The 20,920-nt window shown below is 37.6% G+C and overlaps 1 long non-coding RNA gene across 1 annotated transcript in view; it reads right to left on the bottom strand.

Moving 5' to 3' along the window:
* LOC118010588 overlaps positions 1-20,696 on the bottom strand; it is a 36,013-nt gene extending 15,317 nt beyond the window's left edge. The window contains exon 1 of the long non-coding RNA XR_004679250.1: positions 19,451-20,696. This is a non-coding gene — a long non-coding RNA (uncharacterized LOC118010588). The remainder of the gene's footprint in view (positions 1-19,450) is intronic.
* Between the last annotated feature and the right edge of the window lie 224 nt (positions 20,697-20,920).

Here is a 20,920-nt window from a genome sequence, read left to right as displayed (position 1 = left end):
CAAAGAAGTTAAGTACCGTATTTCCTGAGTAATAAGTGGTGGAGCCAAAATTGAAACCCGAGTCTCATCAACTCAAGAATTCTGTACTGACTCCCTCCCAAGGTGGAATCAACTCTGACCCATTTTTTTCGATTTTTGTGGTTAAATTCTGAATGAAACTGGAATAATAGAATATCATTTTTAAAAACCAAAATAATACTAGGGCACCTGGGTGGCTCAGTTGATTGGGCATCTGCCTTCAGCTCAGGTCATGATCCTGGGGTCCTGGGATTGAGCTCTGTGTGGGGCTTCCTGCTCAGCGGGGAGCCTGCTTCTCCCTCTCTCTCTGCCTGCCGCTCCCCCTGCTTGTGCTCTCTCTCTCTGTCAAATAAATAAATAAAATCTTTTAAAAACAACAACAACAACAAAACGAAATAATACTTGAAGGAAGCATCCAGGGCATTTTCGACACAAGATCAGCTTAGCTTTTGATTCAGAATATTTTTTTACCAAATTTATTTTGAAGATGATGCTTCAACCCATGGGAAATATCTGGAACTATTTTCTTTATTTAAAAGTCTACATATATTTTCATTTTATGTACTTCAATAAAGTTCTTCATCCACTCAAAAACCTAAAGCAGGGATCAGCAAACTTTTTCTGTAAAAGGCCAGTTAGTAAATATTTTAGGCTTTGAGGCGCATATGGTCTCTGTCACAACTCATATCTGCCATTGCAGGCGTGAAAGCAGCTCTAGAAAATACACAAACAAATTAGCCTGGCTGTGTTCCAACAAAACTTTGTGCACTCTGAAATTTAAATTTTGATATATAATTTTTTATGCCATGAAATATTCTTCTTCTTTTGATTTTCTTGAACTACTTGTGAATATAAAAACTACTCTTAGCTCATGGGCTATGTAAAAATACACAGTAAGCTGGATTTGGCTTCTGGTTCATGGTTTGCCAACCTCTCATCCAAAACATGAAATCAAAGCCTAGAGAAATGAAGAAACTTGTTTAAGAATAGAGAAGAACCGAGGACTGTGCTATAGGTTTTCTGCTTACTCAGCTTAATGGGTTGTATCTTATCATAAAGAAATAAAAATGATGAAGGCCACTAGAAGATAATTTAATTCTATTTCAGGAAGACCATTAAGACCATTAGCCAAGACTGCTCTACATTTTTAATAAAAGCAAAGTCAGAATGTTTGCCATTATTACTCCACATGCCTTATCTATAATGGCAAAAACACAATACACTCTTTCTATTAGTAACATTTCCTTCCCTCTGCCAAAAAACTGTATACTCTTATTAAATGTAAACTGCAAATATTATGCTGAAGGGCAACAGGGGGAGGAAATAGGTTAAAATTTTAAACTACAGTATTTGTACTCCCAATCTGGAGTTAGTGGATTTAAAGGAAACTTAAATCTTTTCCATTAATAGATAATTTATCTATAATCCCTATATAATTAATATATCATTACTTTGAAGATTTGCTTATTGGGCTCTTCTCTTACATTGCTCAATATTTATTGAGGGTTTACTACATACTAGACACTAGTTGAAGATCTGAGCATATTGTAATATACAAATTCTCTTATATCCTCTTTCAGAGGAATGTACAATATAAGGTTCTTCACACTGACAAATTTTAGCGAAAGTCCACTACCATCATGTTCTTTATATGACAATCAACAAAATGAGTAAAAAACACTAATAAGTTACCTGATTAGTTCATTTTTTATTATAATGTGCTTTGAAACATAAGGAACCACTTTTTTTGTTCATCCATAATAAGCAACTCCTCACTGGTTAGTTTTATCATGAGATTATAGTAATTTAATCACATATTCAGGCTGCACTTCTAATTCTAGTTCTCTTGCTGTTTCCACCAAATCTGCAGTTATGTCCTCCACTGAAGTCTTGAACTCCTCGAAGTCATCCATGAGGGATGGAGTCAACTTCTTCCAAATTCCTGTTAACGTTGATATTTAGACTCCTCCCAAGAATCACAAATGCTCTTAATGGCATCTAGTATGGTGAATCCTTTCTAGGAGGTTTTCAAATTTACTTTGTGTAGATCCATCAGAGGACTCACCATTTAAGGCTTCTATAGCCTTACAAAATGTATTTTTAAGTAATAAGACTTGAAAGTCAAAATGACTCCTTGATCCGTTGCAGAACGGATGTTGTGTTAGCAGGCATGAACACAACATTCATCTCGTCAATCTCCATCAGAGCTCTTGGCTGACCAGGTACACTGTCAGTGAGCAGTCATATTTTGAAAGGAATTTTTTTTTTTGAGCAGTCAGCCTCAATGGTGGACTTAAAATATTCAGTAAACCATGCTGTAAATGGATGTTCTGTCATCTAGGCTTTTTTGTTCCATTTATAGAGCACAGACAGAGTAGACATAACCTACTTCGTAAGGACCCTAGCATTTTCAGAATGGTAAATGAGCATTGGCTTCAACTTCAGATGACCAGCTGGATTAGCTCTTAACAAGAGTCAGCCTGTCCTTTGAAGCTTTGAAGACAAGCTTTGACTTCTCCTCTCTAGCTATGAAAGTCCTAGATAGCATCTTCTTCCAATAGAAGGCTATTTAGTCTACACTGAAAATCTGTTGTTCAGTGCAGCTACCTTCATCCATTATCTTAGCTAGGTCTCCTAGATAACTTGCTGTAGCTTCTACATCAGCACTTGCTGACTCACCTTGCCCTTTTATGTTACAGATTCTGTCTTAAATCTCACGAACCAACCTCTGGTAGCTTCAGATTTTCTTCTGCAACTTCCTCACCTCTCTTGGCCTTCATAGAATCAAAGAGAGTTAGGGCCCTGCTCTGCATTAGGGGAATGTTGTGGCTGGTTTGAACTTCTACCCAGACCACTAAAATTTTCTCCATATTAGCAATAAGTCTGTTTCACTTTTTTATCATTTGTGTGTTCACTGGGGTAATGCTGTTATTCTCCCTCAAGAAATTTTCGTTTGTGTTCACAACTTGACTAACTGTAGGCACAAGAGGTCTACCTTTCAGCCCAACTCGGCTTTCAACTTGCCTTCCTCACTAAGCTGAATCATTTCTGGCTTTTGAGTTAAAGTAAGAGACACTTGACTCCTCCTTTCACTTGAACACTTAGAGGCCATTGTAGGGTTAGTAACTGGCCTAATTTCAATATTGTTGTGTCTCAGGAAATAGGGAGGCTTGAGGAGAGGGAGAGAAACAAGGGAATGGCCAGTTGGTGGAGCAGTCAAAACACACACAACATTTATCAATTAAGTTCGCCATCTTCTATGGGTGCAGTTCATGGTGCCCCCAAACAATTCCAATGGTAACATCAAAGATCACTGATCACAGGTCGCCATAATAAATACCGTAACAATGAGAAAGTTTGGAACGTGACACAGAGACCGAAAGTGAACAAATGCTATTGGGAAAATGGCACCGATAGACTTGCTTGATGCAGGGTTGCCACAAACTTTCAGTTTGGAAAAAACACAGTATCTGTGAAGCACAGTAATGGAAAGGGCAATAAAATGAGGTATGCCTGTAGTAGAAATTTAAAAAAGATTCTGCAACAATCTATCTGCTCGGCTTTTTAATACCCTCAAAGAACTTCGCACCAACTCTCTTTCTCTCCCACCTCTGTCATTTCTTCCCACAATTTCTATGTTGAAGAGGTTGAGTCAATCTGAGCTCGGCAAAATATGGGGCCTTGTACAAGAACACAACCAGTTGAAACAGAGGAATTATCGAGGTTGAAACCCCGATTAAAACCCATTCTTCTATTTTTAAGAATTCTCCATTACCCATTAAACATTTAAATAAACCATTCATCAGAAAGGTAGCCCCAGCTGTACGGCAAACCCTGTTAGTCACACACAGTATTTGTTTAAAGTGAGTGAAAACAAGGGAACTTTTTTTCCCCTTTTCACTCTCACAATACAAACATAAAAAACTAGAAATACCAGATGGACCTGGAGGTGATGAATGCACAGCAAGCTGAACTTTCAACCTACAATATCACTTTATATGTGCGAGAAACAGCTACCATTGAAATGTAATGATTTAACCAGGCCACTGGGTTAGAGGGTTGACTGCTTCTTGAATAAATTACCACTTTGTCTTTCCACTTTGTCAGTTTCCCATCTCCTGGTCCAACCACAGACATGACATTGTTCATAAAGCTCATGTCTTTATCAGTGTGTTTTTTCTACTTCTGACTTATGGTTTTGGGTAGCTGTACTACTTGTATACTTTTCCCAAAGCATTTCGTGGCAAGTGGAGGGATAAATGGAGTGGTGGCGGTGGCAGTGGGAGGGACCCCATTCACCATGTCCTGGCTCATCCAACAATACCAGGACTTACCTCAAAGTGAAAATCTGAATGATCCAGGGCTGGCCGAGGGCCACTCTTCGAGTTCAAATCCAGTTTTGGCAGACCCCGAGAAGCTGTGTTTTCATGTCAGTTTTCAAGTTGGCTACAGGTTGGCACAAGGAATTCTCTGGTCAAGATCAGCTTCTGGACTGGAGCTAACCAGGACCTGACATTCTACTGGATACTGAAGCTGGCGTAGTTCTGTCCAAACCCCGGGAGTGAAGAGATGGGGCATGTTCAGTGATGACACATGGGCAGCCCCCTCCTCAGAACACATTTCAAGTCCCACTGCACCTAAGCCTACGCTTGCTGGCTTCTTCATTTTTTGTACCACTAATCTCTTTACTTGTCCGAAAGTAATAACTTTAAATAAATAAAATAAAATATATATGATTTTAAAGTAAATTACATTGAAATACTGTTAGCATAAAAAAATTTTTTTTTAGAAAGTAATGTATGTGCTTCCCTTTTAACACATTAAATAACAAGCTCTGGGCTCTAATAACTACATAAATTTGAAGTAGCTTAAACAATATTTCTAAGATATCTGCAACAATCATAATGGGATATGAACATCTCTGTGATTTCTTTTAGTAAAAAGGTCACAGGTATTGTTAATACTTGTGTGATGTACTTACTGCCTGCATTCATTATTGAAGGAAACGCTAACTTTCATTTAGAGGTTAGTGAAAACAAAAATTTAATTTTTTTCATCCAAGATCACCCTGAATTCTATCGGTGGACCTCAGACTAACAATCCCTGAAAAGTTTGAAAACAAACAAACACCCAACTAACAGAGTTAAAGACCAGCTGCTGCCTCATAAAAAAAATTTCCAAGTTGGGGATGCTCCTTCTTTTCCAACCATTTTATTTGCGAATCCCAGTCCTAGTTCCTGGTGAAAGATTATCCCTGTGCATTTTGTCTTCCAGTGCATTGCTGTGGGCACTGGTGTTTCGGAGCACTAGAAAGCACCATCAGAGTAGATCCCTTTCTAAAAGAGACCTGCCACACAAGGACAATTATTCAGATGATTTACTGCAAAATCTCCCTGAAAATTTAGGAAAAATAGGACACTTATCTTACTGATTAACGTCATAAATTATTCTGTTTTTCAGCTCCTTTAATTGTGGGAAAATACCTCAGTTAAAAGCTCTTTGTACCCCAGTCAAATACTCTTTTGATGAACCTATAATTAGAAGTCAACAGATGATGTTCTACAAAAGCCTAGCTTAGAGGTAATTAAGATTAGGCGAAAGGAAAAGTCCTGAGGATTACAACTGGAGTCATCTTCAATATCAGTTTTCTTTTTAAATTTATCTTATTAGCAGAAATGAAACAAAGTGTGGTCAAGACAACTGTTATTTTTTTTTAAGATTTTTTTGTTTTGCGCGCGAGAGAGCACGTGCAGGGGGGAGGAGCAGAGGGAGAGGGAGAAGGCAGACTCTCCACTTAGCAGGGAGCCCGATGTGATGTGGGGCTAGGGCTCTACCCCAGGACCCCAAGATCATAACCTGAGCCAAAGGCAGACGCTTAACTGACTGAGCCACCCAGGTGCCCCAAGACAATTGCTATTATTCCCAGATATAGTAGCAGCATTAACAACAATAACAATATCAATTAAGTCACTATCCTCATACAGTGAGAATATTACCACAAAGGTTAGTGAGAGGGACTTTTAAGTCCTAAACTTGGGCAGTGAATTTTTTCTGGGGGGGAACATCAAAGTAAGTTCAAAAGTCTCAAATAATGGATCAGGAAACAATTTCATTCATATTCCTGATTTAAAAAGAGACACTAAAATATACTAGTCAAAAGAAATAGTTATATAAAAGTATAATGTGTAAATACTTTTATAAATGATCAGTACAGTTAGTGCTGCTAACAGAATGACCTTTATATATGAGTGCATAATGCTGCAAAGAATGTGTAAATGATTTTAATAGTTTTCAAGGACATACTGCTTAGGTAAACAAAGAGAGTACTGTGATTTATTCTAAAGCAAAGCACAAATTCAGAAAGTTAGCTCATATCAAAAAAATGCTTTCACAATAATTATCACCCATATAAATAAAGCTTTATTTTTTTTAAGGTACTAATGTAAATTGGGGCCTTGTTCTTTGTAAATAATATCTTGCTTAATTTGAAAAGTTAAAGAAATTATAAAAAGTTGTGCTTGATAAACCTTGACATTTAGACTGGGGCAATCTGAATTCTAGCTATAGCTGCCCAGAATCATAAGCAAACAAGTTACCAGATATCTACAAGGTTCCTGACAAACCAAACCATTGAGAAACTGCTTATTTAATAAGTAATTTGTTAGTTAAGTGCAAAACTGTTGATTTCATTTAAAATTGTGACAAAATAAGCTTTACAAATTGTATTTTGCTTTTTAGTATTATTCTGCACACTTGTTTGCTTTCACTTTATTGAAAAGCCAATGAATTTCCCTGAAAACAATAGCAGAAAAGAATTTGGTATGAAAGCCACAAATCATAAATAAAATGTGAAATTAATTCAACAGATTCAACACAAATCCTTATAAAAACCCCATCTGGTTTCTTTCTTGAAATTGATAGGTTTATCCTAAAACTCCTGTGTAAACTCAGAGTACCTAGAATAGCTAAAACAATCTTGAAAAAAGATAAACAAAATTGGAGGACTCACATTTCTCAATTTCAAAACTTACTACAAAGCAGCAGTATTCAAAATTGTGTGGTACTCGCCTAAGATATACATGTAAATCAATGGAATATAACTAAGAGTCCAAAAATAAACTCATGTATCTTTGGTCAATTGGTTTTTGGCAAGGTCATCAAGACCAGAAAGGACAGTATTTTTAAACAAACAGTGCTAGGACAACTGGGTATCTATATTCAAAAGAATGAAATTGGACTCTTACCTCAAAACCTATATAATAATTAGCACAAATAGATCAAAGACCTAAATGTAAGAGCTAAAACTATAAAACTCTTAGAAGAATATAAAGGAGAAAAATGTGTGACCTTGGATTAGGTAAATTTCTTAGATATGACACCAAAAGCACAAGCAACAGAAGAAAAAAAGAGATAAATTAGACTTCATAAAAAATTTATATATACATCATCAAAAGCAAAACATTTAGTGATGCAAAGGACACTATCAAGGGAGTGAAAAGACAACCCACGAAATGGAAGAAAATATTTTCAAATCATGTATCTAGTAAGGGACTTGTATCTGGAATACATAAAGAACTCAATAGTAAGAAAGAAAAAAAAAAAACAATTTAAAAATGGGAAATGGATCTGGACTTTCTCCAAAGGATATTTTTCCAAAGAAATATACAGATGGCTAATAAGCACATGAAAAGATGCTCAACATCATTAATCATTAGGGAAATGCAAATTAAAGTCACAATGAGATGCCACTAGGAATGGCTAGACTAAAAATAAAGAAAAATAAAACAAACAAAAACAGAAAACAACAGTGTTGATGAGGTGTAGAGAAATTGGAACCATACACTGCTGGTGGGAATGTAGGATGGTGCAGCCACTGTGGAAAATAGTCTGGCAGCCCCTGGAAAAGCTAACCATTATAGTTACCATTTGACCCATCAATGCACTCACTTTTAGGTATATGCCCCTGAGAAATGAAAACATATGTCCACACAAAAATGTATATATCAATGTTCATGGCAGCGTTATTCATAATAGCCAAAAAATAGAAACAACCCAACTATCCACTGACTAATGAACGGATAAACCAAATGTGATTTATCAGTACAATGCAATATTATTTGCCCAGAAAAAGGAATAAAGTATTGATGACGTATGCTACAGCATGGATAAACCTTGAAAACATTATGGCAGGTGAAAGAAGATAATCACAAAAGATCACATTGTATATGGTTCTGTTTATGTGAAATGTCCATAATAGGCAATTCTACAGAGACAGAAAGTAGATTTGTGGTTGTGTAGAGCTGCAAGAGATGGAGAGTCTGTAGGGGTTATAGGTGAAAAATACAGAGGTTTTTGGAGGGAGGTGATGAAAATATTCCAAAATTGATTATGGTAAAAATTGTACAACTTTGTGAATAAACTAAAAGCCATGAATTGCGTATTTTAAATGGGTGAACTATACGGTAGGTGAATTACATATCAATAGAACAGATACAAAAAAACCATGACTCAAATGACCCATTATCTTGATATCAGACAGATTATTAGGTTCCTATGAAAAAGATCCAAGGTCCATTTATTCATCCATTCACAGGCATAGAATAAGAAAGAGGAGGAGGAGCAGGTTTGCGGTCAAAATCAGTTTGGGACACGTTGAGTTTAAAAAACCAGCGGAATACAATCCAATAAGAGAAGCCCAGCAGGCAATCAGAGATATAAATCCTAATGTCAGGGGAGGAATTTATACTGAAGTTATAGATCTGGGGGTCATTTGCATATGCTTATAATAGTCAAAATTATGAGTACGTAGAAAATGTGTAAGGCAGGAATTTTTTTTGGTAATTGTAAAATACATGTAACATAAAATTTACCATTTTAAAAAAATGGACTGTTTAGTGGTGTTAAGTATATTCACATTGTTGTGCAACCAATCTCCAGAACTTTGTCATCTTGCAACACTGAATCTCTCTATCCATTAAACAACTGCTCCCCATTTCCCCTTCTCCCCAATTCTTGGAAACCACCATTCTACTTTCTGTTTCTGTGAATTTGACTAATTGTAGATATCTCATATGAACATTTGTCTTTTTATGACTGACTTATTTCACTTGGCGTAATGTCTTCAAGGTTTATCCACACTGTAGCATGTGTCAGAATTTCCTGCCTTTTTAATTATATATAATATTGCATTGCATATATATATATATACGACATTTTGTTTATCCATTCATCTGTTGAGGGACTCTTGGGTTGCTTCCACCTCTTGGCTATGGTGAATAATACTATTATGAACATAGATGTACAAATACGTTTGCAATCCTTTTGGTATACACCCTGAAGTGAAATTGCTGAATCATATGGTATTTCCACTTTTAATTTTTTAAGAAACTGGCATACTGCTTTCCATAGCAACTATACCACTCTGAATTCCCACCAATGGTGCACAAGAGTTCCAATTTTGCTATATCCTTGCTCACACTTGTTATTTTCTGCTTTTTTTTTTTTTATAGTAACCATCCTAATGGAGTTGAGGTGATATTTCATTGTGGTTTTAATTTGCATTTTCTTGATAATTAGTGATGTTGAGCATTTTGTTTTATATGCCGTTGACCATTTTTATATCTTCTCTGGAGAAATGTCTGTCCAAGTGGTTTGTCCATTTTTAATGGAAGTATTGGTTTTTGTTGTTGGTGTCATTGAGGAATTCTCAATTTAGGGTACATGGACCACACCTGGTGTGAATGGATGGGCTTTAAACAGTCATGAAGACCCTCATACTAAAATTGTATGTGTATGTGGGTTGGTTTTCCTCAGAGATTCTCTATCTCTGATCAGATTTGTTTTCCACAGAGAAAGTAGCCTCTTTTCTCCTGGACTGTGTAAATAATGCATCTAGGAAAAAAAATCCCAAAGAATGAAAGTATCATTCCAAGTCCTTTGTTTGTTTATTGTTTTATTTATATCTTCTGTCACACAGAGACTGGCATTGTATCTTTCCTTTTAGAGTTTTGCAGTTTTTCAGCCATGGTTAGAAAAGATGATATACCCTCAGCCTTTTGACTGAACACATACTAATCTAGATCTCTTTGTGTAATATCTTTATTGAGTTACATTTTTATGTTTAAGTTTTTAATCCTGGAATTTATTTTATATTAGTGTAAAGTGGGGGGTCTTTTAAATTTTTTGCCTAGATAGATGACAACTGTTTTAATTTCTTTTTCTGCCAAAATTTATAAGGCAATGTACAGAATATTGTTGCTGGTAGCCATCCTATTTTTTATTGAAATGGCTTTTGTGATTTGCCATTGCTTATTTGCTTGCTGGACTTTGTTAGTCTTAAGGTTATTTAAGTAGTTTCCTTCTATTCTTATTTTTCTAAGAGATTTTATCAAGAATGGCTGCTGAATTCCAACAAATAAGTTTTTAGCATTTATCGAAATGCTTATATTTTTCTCCTTTATTGATGCAATAGATTATATAATAGATTATATAGTAATGAATCGTTCTTGTATTTCAAACAAATTCTGTTTGGTCATAATGTATTATCTTTTGCTATGTGGATTTTGTTTGTTAATATTTTATTTTGAGTTTTTGAATTTATATTCATAAGTGAGATTGCTCTGTAGTTTTCTTTATGTTGTTATACTACGTTTTCCAGGTTTTGGTATTAAAGTTTGCTGTTTTATACAACGAATTAGGAGACTTTCATCTGGAATGGTAAATAACCTTGTAATTATCTCTTCTTTTAAAGTCAGATAAACTTAGCTGGGAAGCCATCCATATGGTTTTGGTGACTTTTTTTGATAAATTTTTTTTTATCACCTTTTCAATTTCTTCTCTAATGATTGATCTGTTCACATTTTCTACTTCTTTGGGGGGTCAATTTTACTTACTGTGTTTTTTTTTTAATCAGGAAATCATATCATTTCCTCTAAATTTTCAAATTGCTGACAAAGAATTGCAGGAAGTAATCTCTAACTATTCCTTTAATCTCTCCTATATGTGGGCATTATGATTTATTTCTCCTTCTTCATTTTGCCTCTTCTGCTCCTTGCCTGTGTGTGAGAAGGGCGAGGTATCAATTTCCCTGATCTTGTCAAAGAACTAGATTTTAGATTTAAGATACTTAGTTCCTTTAATGTAAATTTTTTTCTCTAATGATGGTTAAGTCTGTGTTAAACTTTTGTTATTTTCATTCTTATAAATAAATTTTAAATTTTGTAAATTTATTTACATAATCTTATATCCTTGCATGATGTTCTTCATCTTGTTTGGTACTTTCAACTTAATTTCACTTGTCTGATATTAATATCACCAACTCGAATTTCTTTATCTTTGCATACCTTTTCTTTGCTACTTGTGTAGGCACGTTCCTTGTACCTATCATACAGCTGAATTTTACTTTTTTTAACCAAATCTGGCAGTTTCTGTTTTTTAATGGGTACATTTCAGTTCCTCACATCTAATGTTCTTATCTTATTCTCTATTGATCAATTTATTTTTTTAAGATAGATTTATTTATTTATTTATTTGAGAGAGAGAGATAGCAAAAGAAAGCAGGAGGGAGGCGGTGGAGGGAGAGGGAGAAGGAGAAGCAGGCTCCCCGCTGAGCAAGGAGTCTCATGCAGGACTCAATCCCAGGACTCTGGGATCATGACCTGAGCTGAAGGCAGACACTTCACCAACTGAGCTACCCAGGCGCCCCTCTATTAATCAATTTAATTTAGATTTTGGTTTCCTCTTTTTCTTTTTCTCTATATTTCTCATTTCAACAACTAAATATATGTTCTGTTTTCCCCTTTGTTAATTTGGAGTGTCTTCTGTATTTCTTCCTGTTCCATTAATGGCTACTTCCCTTTCCCTGCCCTCTGTATCAGAATATATGTCAGTAGTATTATCTAAATAAGTCACCCCACTGAGATGCAGTATATTCCCCACCATGATGTTCTAATCTAATCTAAGCTAAGCTAAGATCTTTAGGATCTTACCTATTTCATGGAATGGTTGGAGGCCAAAATGGGAAAGCTGTGAAAGCACTTTGTAGACTGTGAAATGCTGTACAAACGCCAGGGGGAGACAAGGTTACTTACCATTCCAGATGAAAGAAGAAGAAGGAGAAGGAGAAGAAGGAGAAGAAGAAGAAAAAGAAGGAGAAGAAGAAGAAGGAGAAGAAGAAGAAGAAGAAGAAGAAGAAGAAGAAGAAGAAGAAGAAGAAGAAGAAGAAGAAGAAGAAGAAGAAGAAGGAGAAAGAAGAAGAAGGAGGAGGAGAAGAAGGAGAAGGAGGAGGAGAAGGAGAAGAAGAAGAAAGAAGAAGAAGAAGGAGGAGGAGAAGAAGGAGAAGAAGGAGGAGAAGGAGAAGAAGAGGAAGAAGAAAAAGCCGCCGCCAGCACGTTTTGGCTTTTTGACAGTGTTGTCTCCTGTCTGCATTGGCTAGGACGTTCCTGGCGTTACATGGACTCAAGCCTGGACGGACACGCTACCAGCATGGCCATACAGGAATAGGAGAGCCACATGTAAAATATTAAAATGTTCTAGTAGCCACATTTTTAAAAGCTAAAAAGAAATATGAAATTAATCTTTAAATGTATTTTATTTAACCTAATATATTTATAATATTATTATTTCAACATGTCATCAGTATGAAATTTTTAACGAGATATTCTACCTCTTGTTTGCCTACTAAGTCTTCAAAATCCAATGTGTATTTGATATTTTATACATATCTTAATTTGGACTGGCCACAGTTCAAGTGCTCAATAGCTACATGTAGCCAGTGGCTAGCTGATGGGATAGCAGTGCTCTTTGGAGATGTTGGTACATTCAGCACAGTCCGAGGTTCTCCCACCCCTCCCCCTTGATGGAAATCACCAGTCAGCCATGGCATTCTTTTTAAATGAGTCCTGGTGTGGTCTCCCAATTCTTGTTACTAGAGCCTGGCAGATGGGCCCTCTATGAGGGCTGACATCCTGGCAGAAGGTAAGCCCCAGGAGAAGGTCAGTTTTATGAGGGCAGGGCTTTGGTCTGTTTTATTTACTGCTATATCCCAACACCTACAGCAGTACCTGGAACATAATGAGCATTGGATATCCACTTACTCAATGAATTATATCAGTTTGCCATCCCAGCTGAAGAGCTAGTAAACACAGCTTATTTCTAATAACTATTATTATCTAAGAAAAATTTTAAATTGGGAGCCTGGGTGGCTCAGTTGGTTAGGCGACAGCCTTCGGCTCAGGTCATGATCCTGGAGTCCCGGGATCGAGTCCCGCATCGGGCTCCCTGCTCGGCAGGGAGTCTGCTTCTCCCTCTGACCCTCCCCCCTCTCATGCTCTCTCTCTCTCAGTCTCTCTCTCAAATAAATAAATAAAAATCTTTAAAATAATAAAAAAAAAAGAAAAATTTTAAATTAAGCCTAAACATTTTTTTTTTTAAGATTTCATTTATTTATTTGACAGAGACAGACACAGCGAGAGAGGGAACACAAGCAGGGGGAGTGGGAGAGGGAGAAGCAGGCTTCCCGCTGAGCGGGTAGACAGATACGGGACTTGATCCCAGGACCCTGGGATCATGACCTGAGCCGAAGGCAGATGCTTAACGACTGAGCCACCAAGGCGCCCCCAGCCTAAACATTTTCAAAACTTATGAATTAAAAGAAAATCTTAAATCAGTTTTAAAATTATGGGGCGCCTAGGTGGCTCAGATGGTTAAATATCTGCCTTTGGCTCAGGTCATGATCTCTGGGTCCTGGGATAGAGCTTGGGCTCCCGGCTCAGCAGGGAGTCTGCTTCTCCCTGTCGCTCAACCCCTCCCCCCCTTGTGCGCTCCCTCACTCTCTCTGTCTCTCTCAAATGAATAAATAAAATCTTTAAAAATAAATAAAAGGAGCCAATCACTCTCTTGTTTCAAACTCTTAGTGCTACTACTGAATATGAACTTTAACCTTTAAAGATTTTTTAACAGGCATTACACTATGACAACAACAAAAAGAAATCAACCCATGACTGTATTTATTACCATGCCTATAACCACATTTTTTGCTAAATGTTACTGTAGTTTTATATAATAAATCTAAATATTTTACCAAGTTCTGTATAATTTCAGCCTGTTTCATAATTTCCCGAAGGACAGGATCAGATGAGTAGGTGCATTCATAACAATTGGTCACATTTCAGAGTGAAGTCATCGCCTTTTGGATTTTTTTTAAAAAGCCCTAATAGAACTTTAATAATTAAGATCATTATCATGATTATGATAATAACTATTCTTTGTTGAATGCTTATTATATTCTAAGAATGATGCTAAGGGTTTTGTGTACAGTATTTCATTAAAGCCTTAAAGTAATGCTAATAGTCACTTGCTTAAAGTCATCTAACCAATACATGATATAGCCAGGATGAAACGCTGGTCTGCCTGACTCTTGAGTCTGGAATCTTGTCCATTCAGTTAGTCCGCCCTCCCCAGTTTTTTTTTTTTTTATTGAGAATACTTAAACCCCCACAAAATTACATGATTTATCCAAGATCATATGGCTCATAAGCAGCAGAGTCATTACTAAATCCATGTCTTCTGTTCTTAGGGCCAGATTCTCTCCTTTATACAGCACAGTCTGTCCATAAGCAAAGCATGGGGCATATAATTTATTCAATGCATATCTTTTAAATCACTGAAATTAAAACTTGATCTTCACATGAAGAAAACCAGTGATTTTTTAGTCTATTTTGCCATTAACAGCAACATAATATGTTTAGCAGCTATGGTGGGGATTGGGAAAGCAGGATCAAGGCACTAAGTAGGGTACATAATCATCGATTCTGGTCCCAAACTAAGAAGTGAACCATTAACTGTGAAAGTGGTCAGTGATTAAAAATGTTACTAGCAGAGGAACTCCACAGACGACCACAGAAAACCTTGGTTGGAGCTAAGAAGCATGAAATATGATTGAAAGGGGAGAAAGTGGTCCTGGGTTCACAGAGTGGAAACAGTCTCCAGATTCCTCCTGAGGGCTCTTCCCACACCTTCTACCTACATCTTTGAATCTCCACCACCTGGATGGCTAGGGGCCAGAGGCTGGGGGAATGTCCCAGCCCTGGCTGTTTTCAGGGCTGACCTGAGAATGGTCAGCTCTAGAAAGCAGCAGGTGCCTTGTCAATCTCCATAAGCCCCAGGAGAACATAGAACAATGGCCTTCTCAGTCTGGCAGTCCTGGCGGCTCTCCTCAAGGCCACCTCCCTTCCATTTAAGTCCCTTTTTATTGAAGCCAGTTGAATGCTGTCTTATCCGCATTAAGGGGGCTTGGGCTGCTCCTGGCTACAATTAGATTTTTATGCCACCTGGGCATAGAAGCTCACTTCATTTCCAATGGGCCACCATTCCAGTAGAGTTTTTACTTTGAAGTTCACAATTAATGTTGGGTCAGCAAACTGCGAGATGAAAGGGAGACAGCGACACTGGTACATAACAGTAAAATACTAGTTGGGTTACACAGAAAGACCAGTGCAAGAGACTTGGTGACTGATCATCAACTGGGGGAGATCTGCCCACCAGTGTCTCAGCTTAAACAACTGAAATTGTTCCTATAACTCCCCTTGCTGGCCAAAATGAAGAGTGACCCAAGGAAAAAAAAAATCTGCATACTTCCTGCTCTCTCTGGTACCTCTCCCTCTTACTGCATATCCAAATACCTCAAGGTTAGAAGAATAAAATAGTAAGAAAAAAATCTAGTGTGAAGGGACTAAAATCGATAGCTTTATTTGCTATGTTTTTGATGGATCAGCTATTCAAGTGGGAAATGCAATGAGATAATTACTTTGATGTAAAAGAAAGTGTCCTCCCCAGTATGAACTCTGCATGCCATTCACCTTCACTTATCTCGGAAGAAAGAACGTAAGTTACGTGGGCAAGGTTTATACCCACAGCAGCACGGAATCTAGCTATTTCACAGCCATGACGCCCAGCTAATCTCAGGGTAGTGTGTGAAAAGGAATTGTATTTGTTAAATCTGGCACTAATCACGAAGATCGCAAATACAAGCGTACCATCAATTCGGTTATCTTACTGAAATGCCATTTTTCATTCAGGAAGAAAATTCTCACAACTTATACCTATTAAGAAATTAAACATTTATTTATTTATTTTAAAGATTTTATTTATTTATTTGAGAGAGGGAACACAGGCAGGGGGAGTGGGAGAGGGAGAAGCAGGCTTCCCACGGAGCAGGGAGCCCGATGCGGGGCTCAATCCCAGAACCCCGGGATCATGACCTGAGGGGAAGGCTGACCCTTCACGGACTGAGCCACCCAGGTGCCCCACACCTGCACACATTGATTCCACCGTAGACCAACAGTCTCCAACCTCGACTGGTCCCTTAGTACAGCCTGATAGTCATTCGGTATTTCCCTGCGTGGTTCTCTCTGCCATGCTTCACAGAATTCAACCTCTCTTCACGTTCCTCCAACTCTGACACAGCATACAAATCCTCCTTTCTACCCGACAGACAAGACAGTGCACTCCTTCACTACCCTGGCCAGTGGTGTGCTGGTAAATGCCTAATAACCAACTCTCTGGAGGCCTGGGGTGTGAGGAAGTTCTGATTGTAGTTTGTCAGTTTCCATGGTATAAATATTCCCACCCTGGCTGAATTCAAGCTTATAATGTATATTATCCAGTTCTCAAAATTTCTGAAAATTTAACAATTGGCTCCCATGAGCTAGTAGGAACTGGCTCCAGCACACACTGCACGAAACCCAGAAACTTAAATAGGTCCAGAACACCTTTTCCTCCTTCCCCCTCTGTTACAAAGGAAGAGATGTCTCTCTTACTCTCCCACCTAAAGTGAAAGACTTCCTCCTGTCTTCTAGAAGTATCTTTTTCCATCTATTAAAATCCATTTCTCTTGCATCTTCAGCGTCCCCCTCTTCGTTGGCTAATTTTTTGTCTTTTTGTCATTTAATTACCTAATTCTCTCCCACCCTTTTTGTTTATTTTAAGAAAACTCCATTTGATTCCACATTTCTGTCCAGCTATGTCACAGACTCATTTCTTCAAAGAATTGTTTCCACTGTCTTATCTTCAGATCACTCACCTACTTACTGGAATCTGGGTTTCCACTGAAATCTCTAAGTTCCTTGTTACTGGATTCAACAGAGAATTCTCAGTCCTTATTCTACTGATTTGTCTTCAGCATTTGACACATTTGACCACTTCCTCTCCTTGGTTTCTGGGACACAATGGTTCTCTGATTCTTCTCCTTCCTCTTGGCTCTGGTGTCCTATGCAGGCTCCTTCCTTCTGTCCTGTGCTTACTTGTTGGTGCTCCTCATGAGTTTAACCTGAGATCCCTTCTCTTTTCATTCCACTTTCCCAGGACCTCATCCTTCCAGCTTTCAATTACCATCTCTAGGTTGATGATGACTCACTGGTGCATGGCTCCAGGCTAGTCCTTCTCCTGACCTTTAGATATGTACTACCCACCAGGCATATTCATTTGGATATCTTCAGAGGCACCTCAAACTTAACATTTCTAAAGTTGAAATCTCTCCAAATCTCCTCCCCTTCTGTGCTCTCAGCTCAGTGAATGCGTCCAAGTTGCTCAGGCCAGAAACCTTGTAATAATCCTTGAATCCCTCTAATATCTCATTTCCATTAATCACAAAGTCCTGCTGATTCAACTTCAGAATATCTCTTTCATCTCTCTACCTCTCATCGTCTACAAGGTTACCAGCCTGGTTCAGTCACATTATTTCTCTACCAAGATTATCCCTCCTAACTGGTCTCCCTGTCTCCAGTCTTGCCTCATCCTCATCATTCCCCATTCTGCAGTGATCTCTCAAAAACAAATCAGATCATGTCACTTGCCTCCTTAAAAACTTTTGATGGTTCTCCATTGTTTCTGGGACAGAGACCAAACTCTAATATGATCTATGAGCCTCTGTGTGGTCTGACCCCCATTTCCGAGCCTCTCCTTTCTTCCCACCTTGTTCCCATTGATCTAAATTCTTTTCAGGTCCTAAATATGTCATGTGCTGTTTCATCTCTTTGAATATACTGTTTATTTTGTCGGGAATACCATAATTTACTTCCTGCTGCTTCCCATCCCTCTTCCTCTGACTCTTACTCATTCTTACAAGTTACTTCCTGCGTAAGTGCCACTGACCTGGGTTCTCTTCACTTCTGCAACCATTGCATTTAACACAATGATTGTTTTGCTGTCTTGTCTCCTTCATAGATGCTAATCCCCCTAAGGACAGGAACCATGTCTATGCTCTTCACCACCATATCCCCATTGATTTTAGTCAAGAAACCCCATGTCCATTAGTATCACTCCACATCTCACCCACCCTCAGTTCCTGGCAACTGCTAATCTACTTTCTGTCTCTATGGAATTCATCCCCCTCAGCAAGTTGATGGTGAGAAATATCAGCCTGGACCTACTAACTTTTAAAATAAGAATGTTAAGTTAGTGATTCATGGCAAATTATTAAACCCTCTTGTGCCTTATTTTCCTTAACTTTGAAAGGATGCCTACTCATTCAAGAACAAAGCCCATAGGATGATCTGCAGTGTTTAATAGACTGCCAATACATCACTTGACTTCCCATAAAATTTTGTATTCCTCAATTTCTTATCTCTTGTTTTGGTCAATTCACAGAATTTTCAATTTTGTGAGTGTTGGTTTCTGTTGCTAGAAGCAAAGCTTCTCATTATGCTTTGAAGACCCTCCCATTCTGCCATGGCTGGCTCCTCAGATCCCTGCTTGTGCTTAGTGTCCTCTCTGCTCTCTAAACAGGAGTTTCTTCCAATCTGATCCCAAGGAATTTGGGTTAACATTTTAAAACTTGTCTTACATACAATGTTGTATCGCTCTCATTCAAATCCGATCTTTCAATTAAGACTTTTTTAGGTTTTTAGTTTTTATTTTCAGAAATACGTAATGAAAAATAATAGTGAAAAATTATAGATATAAAAAATAATAATAGATATCATTTTAAGGGAAAAATACATCTACCATCTCCAAGAACCCCATGGCTCCTTGTGAATTGTAACTGAAGAGAAAGGCTGATTCATCCATCTGTTCCCCAAGGATCATATATAACATTAATCGAAGACTATGACGTACCAGGAACAATGCTAAAACCTTTATTTACATTACTTTATTTAAACTCAGGGCAACCCAACAAAATAGGAAATATTGCTACCGCCCTTTTACAGGTAAGCAAACTAAAACTGAGAGATTAAATGACTCACCCAAGGTCAGACAGCCAGTAGCTGAAGATGAGGAACTTGGTTGGTCTCTGACCAACTATTAAGATGATTATCCCTCTTATTTCCTTCTCTACACAATGCTAGATGCACATAGCTAAATTGTATCTTATTTTCATTTTTGTAATAATTTCAATTACTGGGATTTAGATGCCTGGCACATAGTAGGTACTTACTAAATATCCATGGAATGAATTGATGTGTTTTCTCCTTTTTGGAACTCTAGGGTACTTACTTCCTAAAGTCAGGACCTGCAAAATAGAAGAGTCCTAGGGAACATTCAGCATGTTAACAAAAAAATTAATCAGAAATGTTCCTGTCTTGAGAGTAAGAAGTGCAAACATAATAACAAATCTCCTTTGTATATGACATTAAATTCAGTAACTTTTTCATAGCATTTGTTTAATCTTTATCAGCAGATATTCCATTTCCAACAGGTAAGAGAAGTTTGGATAAGCTTACACAGTATCTTATATTTTCAGAAAAATAGCTAAATTTAAGATGTTCTGTTCAAATGATGTAGAAAGAAATAATGAGCAAGCTTAGAACTATTTCCTTATTCAGTAGCTGATATTGGAATGTTTATTTGAAGTAGAGTAATGTCAAGGTATCAGTTCATCAGACCTCCTGAATACCTTTCCTCTACATAAATTTCAATTTGAAAGAATTTTAACAACAGTATAAACCGCATGCCCAGAGAAATGGAACAGACAGCAGAACAGAACAAAGAGGCAAAGATCAAGCATGTTTGCCAAACAGTAGGTCCCTGTGTTTGAAACAAGGTGAGGGCTTTGCAGCAATTTCATCTGAGAAGTTTTCTGTAAACCAGAGTTTGAAGTCCAAAGCACAAAACTCATTTTAGAGATGAAGTCACTGTTAAATTACTGGGGTTAAATGTATCACAGTTACGAATTCTCTATAATTAACATTGCTTATTTTCCAGAATCATACTTTATATTAATCCTCTATTAAATTCAAGTTGCTGAGAAAAAAAATTGACAATGATAAAAAGAAAAGTACATTCTCCTAAAGGAGAGTTGTTGTTGTTTTTTAATTAGTTAAAAACTAGAGTTGGGGAGATTTTGCACAGAAATTGAAATATAAGTTATTTTTAGTTTTTAATAAAATGTGGAAGATTGGCTATGGGGCATTGGTGGCTCCTGAAATATTTATTTCATGTGTCAAATGCCCTTTCAGTAACTGTACCTTTCATGATCAAAAGAAAGCCTCTTCCAGCAACTACAGGTGAGAACATTTTGACGTGGCACATATACAAAAATCACATGGGGCATTGCAATTGTTTTTTGGAGAGAGTGGTGCCCAATCTTTTCTCACTCTCATTCTGGTTGAAATTTAAAATGTTTTGTTATCGGGCACCTGGGTGGCTGAGTTGGTTAAGTGACTGCCTTCAGCTCAGGTCATGATCCTGGAGTCCCGGGATCGAGTCCCGCATCGGGCTCCCTGCTCGGCGGGAAGTCTGTTTCTCCCTCTGACCCTCCTCCCTCTCATGCTCTCTGTCTCTCATTCTCTCTGTCTCAAATAAATAAATAAAATCTTAAAAAAAAAAATGTTTTGTTATCAGAAGGTTTTTCCACTTGAGATTGAGAGCAGGTTGACAAGGCTGTGGAAGCAAGCCCGCCCTGCTA

The sequence above is a fragment of the Mirounga leonina genome, unplaced genomic scaffold, assembly GCF_011800145.1.
Source record: "Mirounga leonina isolate KUSES-001 unplaced genomic scaffold, KU_Mleo_1.0 Mir_129, whole genome shotgun sequence".
NCBI lineage: Eukaryota > Metazoa > Chordata > Mammalia > Carnivora > Phocidae > Mirounga > Mirounga leonina.
The sequence above is the reverse complement of the archived record's forward strand: the minus strand, read 5'-3'. Positions and strand labels throughout refer to the sequence as shown.